This window comes from Vulpes vulpes, chromosome 2 (genome assembly GCF_048418805.1).
Source record: "Vulpes vulpes isolate BD-2025 chromosome 2, VulVul3, whole genome shotgun sequence".
Lineage (NCBI taxonomy): Eukaryota > Metazoa > Chordata > Mammalia > Carnivora > Canidae > Vulpes > Vulpes vulpes.
The window spans coordinates 4,049,112-4,055,019 of record NC_132781.1 but is presented as its reverse complement, the minus strand read 5'-3'; the positions used below and the strand labels follow the sequence as shown (position 1 = coordinate 4,055,019).

At 60.3% G+C, this 5,908-nt stretch overlaps 1 long non-coding RNA gene across 1 annotated transcript; it reads left to right on the top strand.

Moving 5' to 3' along the window:
- The first annotated feature begins 237 nt into the window (after window positions 1-237).
- LOC140597676 (uncharacterized) lies at window positions 238-5,502 on the top strand. Its single transcript, XR_011999496.1, has 3 exons — window positions 238-508; window positions 2,086-3,463; window positions 4,888-5,502. It is a non-coding gene; the product is annotated as an uncharacterized lncRNA (long non-coding RNA).
- Window positions 5,503-5,908: the final 406 nt, after the last annotated feature.

Here is a 5,908-nt window from a genome sequence, read left to right as displayed (position 1 = left end):
AAGCTGGGGCTGAGGCTGTGACCTCGTGTCGTCTGGCCCCCTCGCCGCTGCCGTGGTGATTCCCAAAAGGGAATCCGTCCCCAGCCTGGTCGTGGAACATCCTCCGGGGAGACGGGCACACCTGCTTCTCCCTCCCGTTGGGAACTCCTTCTCCTTATCCAACCTACGTCCCTCGTGCCGTAGCTTAAACTTATTTCACGGTCTGCCTCTAATTTCCAGGCATTTCTCTACTCGCAGACTCTGATGGGTGGAAAGCGGTCCTTCATCAGGCGCTTAATTCCGTGTCTGGACCCCTGGCTCCTTCACCGCCGCAGAGGAGCCCGCGGGGCCCGGTGCTCGGGGATCCTGGGGGAAGCCCTCGGATCGGCCGTCACCCGGCCCCGCAGGACCCAGGCTTGGGGTCCTCTCCGCCTTCGCTTCACGTCATTATTAAGAGATGATGCAGGTCTTGGAGCACGAACCCTTTGGCTCGGGAAAAATTATGTGTGACACTTTACATATGGATCAGGTAATTAATGGATGCCCCGATTTCCTCCACCAGAACATAAAGCGGGTGAGGACGGCGCTCTAATTCCAGATAATTAAAGAGCGAGCGAGTCGGCTGGCGCTGCTCGGGGAGGGGGGCTGCTGTCATTAACTCAGCCTCCTCCCCTCCGTCTCCACACCTCACTGCAAACCGCGGGCTCCCCGGGGGCGACTCCCTCCCAGCACCCAGGCGCCCGCCCGCCACGTAATTGAAGTGGCCCCGTGTGCCGCACCAGGGCTTGCAGAATAGGGTGGGGCAAGCTGTCACCAAGGGGAGGCGCGGCTGCCGCGGGGGGGGGGGGGGGGGGGGGGGGGGGGCCAAGGGTCAGCCTGCCTCCCTCCGCTCCCCCCAGCTGTGCATTTGTGTGTGTGTGTGCACGTGCATGTGCGTGTGTGTGTTTGTGTGTGTGGATTTGGGATGGAACCCCCGAATGGCCTCCCCGGGGTAGCCACGCCCAACCTTACAGACTTGGTTCCCCGGGGCGGGGCACAGGGGGACTTGAAAAGCTCAGAGGCTGTTACCACCACCTGGGGAAACGCGGGTCGCACCATAGCAGAGCCACCCCAGTGAAGGCACAACATCCCTACACCAGCCCCAAGAAACTGCTGCCCCCCACCATCTCGGGAGACTTCCCGCCCCCCGACAGGCCTTGCCTTCCCCAGAGCCGGAGGCTCCCTGGGTTTCAGAAACAGACAATTCTGCTCCAGAGGATCATCGTGCCCGCTGCAGGCCAGGGGCACTGGGCTGTCGTTCCTCCTGGGAAAGATGCAAGCGGCCGACGGGCACCCCAAGAACGTGAGAGGGCGCGCTGGTGCTGAGCGGCCTCCCCGGGAGCGGAGGTGCGGCTGACTGTGGCCGAGAGGACAGACAGATCCCCGTTCAGCCCGCGCATCTGTCATGTCCCCAGTGACTATCGGCCCCTGCCCTGTCAGCCGGGCCCTTTGGGGTCCCCGTGATTCTTTGCCTGTCGCTGCTCACTCCTGGTGCGCGGGTGCTCGTTCCCACAAGGACAAACTGAGCGCGTGCAGGCACCGGGCTAGTGTCCGGGGCGGAGGTGGCTCGTCTGCTGCACCGGACGAGCTGGAGCGGCCCTGGCGACAAGCCCAGGAGCAGCGAGGCCACGTGCAGGAGGAGCAGGAGTCTTCGGGAGGAGTCCCGGGGAAGGGCCTGGAAGGGAGGGCGGGCACGGCCTGCGAGTGAGCCGTGGGAGCCCTGCAGGTCCCCTGTGCCTCGCTGGCCAACGCCCTCCTCCCAGGGAGCCCGTGGCCACAGCTTTTGGGAAAAGGCCTTGAGGAGGTCGAGGGCACGGCCGTCTGGCTGCCTGGCCATCACTGCCTGCTGTCCCCTGCAGGTCCGGGACAGAGTCAAGTTTTTGCTGAAACCCCCTTTACCCTAAGTCTGCATACAGGTTGCTTCCACTTAGTGAGACTTTTATTTCCCCCCAAATTCCAGAGCCCTATCCACTTGCCTGCTCACGTGGTCACACGGACCTCAGGTTCCAGATAACCACAGCCTCTTCCGCTTTTAACCTGCTCCTGCCTCTGTCCTTCCATTCCCAGTTCGGAGGCTTGGAGTCACCCCCACCCCTCCTCGATTCATCCTTAATCCAGTGATGAGTGACCTGATAAGCGAAAGGTGGCGGCGAGGTGAAGGTGGATTTGAGGCTCGGAGACACAGGAGGAAGCCCACGTGACCACAGAGGCAGAGACTGGGGGGGACTTGGGGAGACCACCAGCCCAGAACACCCGAGCCTGCAGGAGCTGGAGGAGGCAGCAAAACTCCTCCCCTCGAGCCTTCAGAGGCAGCACGGCCTTGCTGACACCGGATGGCAGATTCTGACCTCGGGACCCATGCAACGCTGAATTGCTGTCATTTTCAGCCCCCGTGGTTTGGGGTGACAGTGCTGGGAAACTCATGCCATCTGCTGAGGACCCGAAGAAGGGCCTGATCGTTCGTTACAGTATTTGCCACCGTGTGTTGAGAATGAATGTGCTCTAACCCGGCAAGGGAGGAAGCTGAGGCTCAGAGGGTTTAGGACCCGTGAAGGCCCTCCTCTCCGAAGAGGATCCCGGGGCCCGACAGAGCCGAGCCTGGGGGTAGCTGCTTCTGCGCTGCCGCCCACATCCGTGGGCTCCGACGAGTCACCGCATGCTTGCTCCGGTCTGCCCTGGAGGCCGGGTGGCCTGGGGGAGACCCACCGCGTGGGGAGCCGCTCTCAGACATGGGGGGTCCAGGAACCCGGCTCTGCAGCCCAGCCCTGGTGCCTGCTACCCTGAGCCAGGTGTAGAGAAGGATGGAGCCTCTCTCCTTCCTGTGTGTCCTCCCTGCCTTCTCCCCACCTGGCCTGACGCCAACTGCTTGCGATGGACTGAGGGGCCCTTGACCCTCGGCCTCCCCCACCCGGCGTCCCCAGCCTGTTCCGGCATCTTCTTTGCCGCTCTCAGTGGCTATGCTGCACAGAAGCAAAGAGACAATTGGCTTTCCACGGAAGGCATGACCAGAGGTGGAGGCGTTAGGATGGATTCCGCAGGAGTTCGGGGCGGCTGTTTCCCGATCGATCCTGTATCCAGCCAGACCTGCGCTCGGAAACGCAAGCGCCCGCGGGGTCATTCGCAACATCACCACCACCGGCCTTCGAGAAATAATGCTGCAGCAATAGGCCGAGAACGTTGTCCTCGCAGACCTCCGTGCACAGTAGGCGGGCAAGAAACGGCGGCGGGATGGATCTGGACGTCAGCATGTGCAAGCACAGCCGCGCGGATTTTCCCTCTGTCGGCAGGGCGGACGGCTGGCATTTGAAATCCACCTCCTGTGGTAGCCTCTTTCCAGAGCCCCCGAAGGCTCACCCGGGGCCCGGCTCTGGGGCAGCGTGTGGAAGTCTGTACAAAGCACACACTCTCGAGAGAAAGCTGATCACGGCATCGAGTGGAAAACACGGTAAATACGATGGCACTTGTGCAGCGACTTCAGCTGTGCGGAAAATATGTGCAGAGAAAACACCTAGGGGGGAGCCCTTCGTGCAAAGAAAGAGGGTTTTATATAAATAGATGCACAACTGCAAGGGGATGCTTTTTTTTTTTTCCTGGAAAAACACACATAGACACACAAAACCTGTAAACACTGATTAATCTGAGGGAAAGGGGAAGGAATAGGGCTGACCAGAAGGCAACTTTCTTTTTTCTCTCTTTATTTTAAAGATTTTATCTCTTTATTTGAGTTAGAGAAAGAGAGAGAGAGAGAGAGTGAGCCCAAGCAGGAACAGCAGGCAGAGGCAGAGAGAGAGAAGCAGGCTCAGCCCAATGTGGGGCTCGACCCCAGGACCCCGGGATTATGACCCGAGCCAAAGATAGATGCTTCACCGACTAGCCCCCCAGGCTGCCCGCAGCTTTCTTTATAGTTGATTTCCCTTATAGCCAAAGGCAATGGCAGTCATTTTAAAGGCAAAATAAGATAATCAGGCAGCAGCAGGCAAAACCATGAATTGGCAAGTTTTGGGGGGGAGAGAGCTCCCTATCTTCCCATCCCTGGCACCCGGACACCTGTCCAAGCCACACCTGCTCTGTCCTTGGTGGCCAGGTCCCTTTTGGACCTGAGCTCCTGGCTCCTTTCTTCCGTGGGGATCCAGGCTAATGCCCTGACTTCCATGCTTTCACCACGCTGGGAAACCCCAAATTCAAGGTCAAATCTTCACGGGTGGTTATGGACGAGGTTGTGGGCGAGACACCGGGCAGAGAACAGGACACGTGGGAAAGAGTGCAGAGTCTGCAGGTCAACCACCTGATTGGGGTCCCCGTCCCCCTCTTTATAAGCTGCGTGACTCCAGGCAAGTCACTCAACTTCTCTGTGCCTTCCGTCCTCACCTGTAGATTGTGCACACCCAGAGCTCCTAATGAGCTGATCCGTTGGTTGGTCTTCAACCAGATGATCCCCGTAAAGCCTCGGGACAATGGGTGGCACATGCTGACTGACCCCTAAGGAAAGGGAGCTGCGTTGATTGTGAGCAGTCAGCGCGTGGGGACAAGGCCGTCCTGGCAGCTGCTCTCGGCTCCACGGCACCTGCGTTTCGTGGACTCCACACTCGGACGCTGAGTCGGGGCTGACCGGGGCCCAAGGGACGCAGGATGTCCCCCGTGACTCCTGCTGCTTTGGGATGGGGCTCTGGGGGCCTGGGGTGACGGGGAGGGTCACCGTTGAGTGATTCCCTCCAGCCCAAGGGCGAGGGGCGGTCTGGGGGAGTCTACTTGCCGTCCGGGAGACGCCGGGGCTGCAGAGGGCAGTCGGTCCATCTGTGAGAGGCACGTCCGTTGAGGGGGGGGTGGGAGGGGTGTTTTATTTCTTATGGTTTGCTTTTCCTTTGCCAGAATCAAAGCTGCCTTTCCACAGAAGAGCCAGGGACGGAGGAGCCGGGCGACGCAGAGCCTGGATGCAGATGGTCGCAGGTGGCCATCTGGGGACTTGTGAGTTGACCTTCCCTGCTGGTCACGGGCAGAGAGGGAGGCTGTGTCTCCAGGGGCCCCTTGAGATCTGGTCTGCAGGGGGGACCAGGACAGGTCTCTGACCTCTTGACCCTTAGCACCTCTGCAGGCCAGGGGGCAGCTCCAGGTCTCCTCTCTCATCCCAGCGGGGGATCCCAGTGGGTAGGCATCTGCCTAGGACTCCGAGCTCCCCACAAGCACCCCTACCTGCTGAGCTGCCGCAGGGGTGGGGCCCGGGAGCCTGAAGTCTGGATGAGAGCCCCCGGGGATTCTGATGATGAGGCCGGCTTGGGAAAATGACGTTAGCTCTGGGCCTGTGGTTGCCCAGGGCCAGCCCCGTGCGTGGCCTTCCCCGGGGAAGTCCTGAGAGCCAGGGCTGAGGCCTCTCCCTGTGTCCCCGGGGCCTGTGTCTCCTGGACGAGTCACAGGCCTAGGCAAGCAACCAGCTCCCGGTGCGTGTTTATTGCCCGAACAAACAAATAAACAGAAGCTCTCTGTGGACCTGCAGAGTGGCTTGGAAGGAAGAATTTGGGTCACCAGGGCCTGGGGGTTGTCCAAACCACAGGCATCTCCGTTGGCAACACTGTAACACAGCGACAAAGGATTGACTGGCTTTTTGCTTTTTCATTTTTACGAGGTGTGTGTACATGTGTACGTGTGTGTACGTGTGTGTACATACACATGATTGTGTGTGGCAAGATGCCAAGAGGCACAGGGTTGGGGGGATGGGGGTGTGTGGGGGTTGTGGCTGCTCTTTGGCAGCTCCCTAGTTCCTGCCTCCTGAGATGGACACGTCCGGTGACCCCTCCCTGAGTTCAGGCCGCTGGTCCCCATAGTGCTACGGAGGAGCCGGGCACCATGAGGGGTAAGGGGACGGTCCCCAGGGCCAGGGGATCAGAGGAAGAGT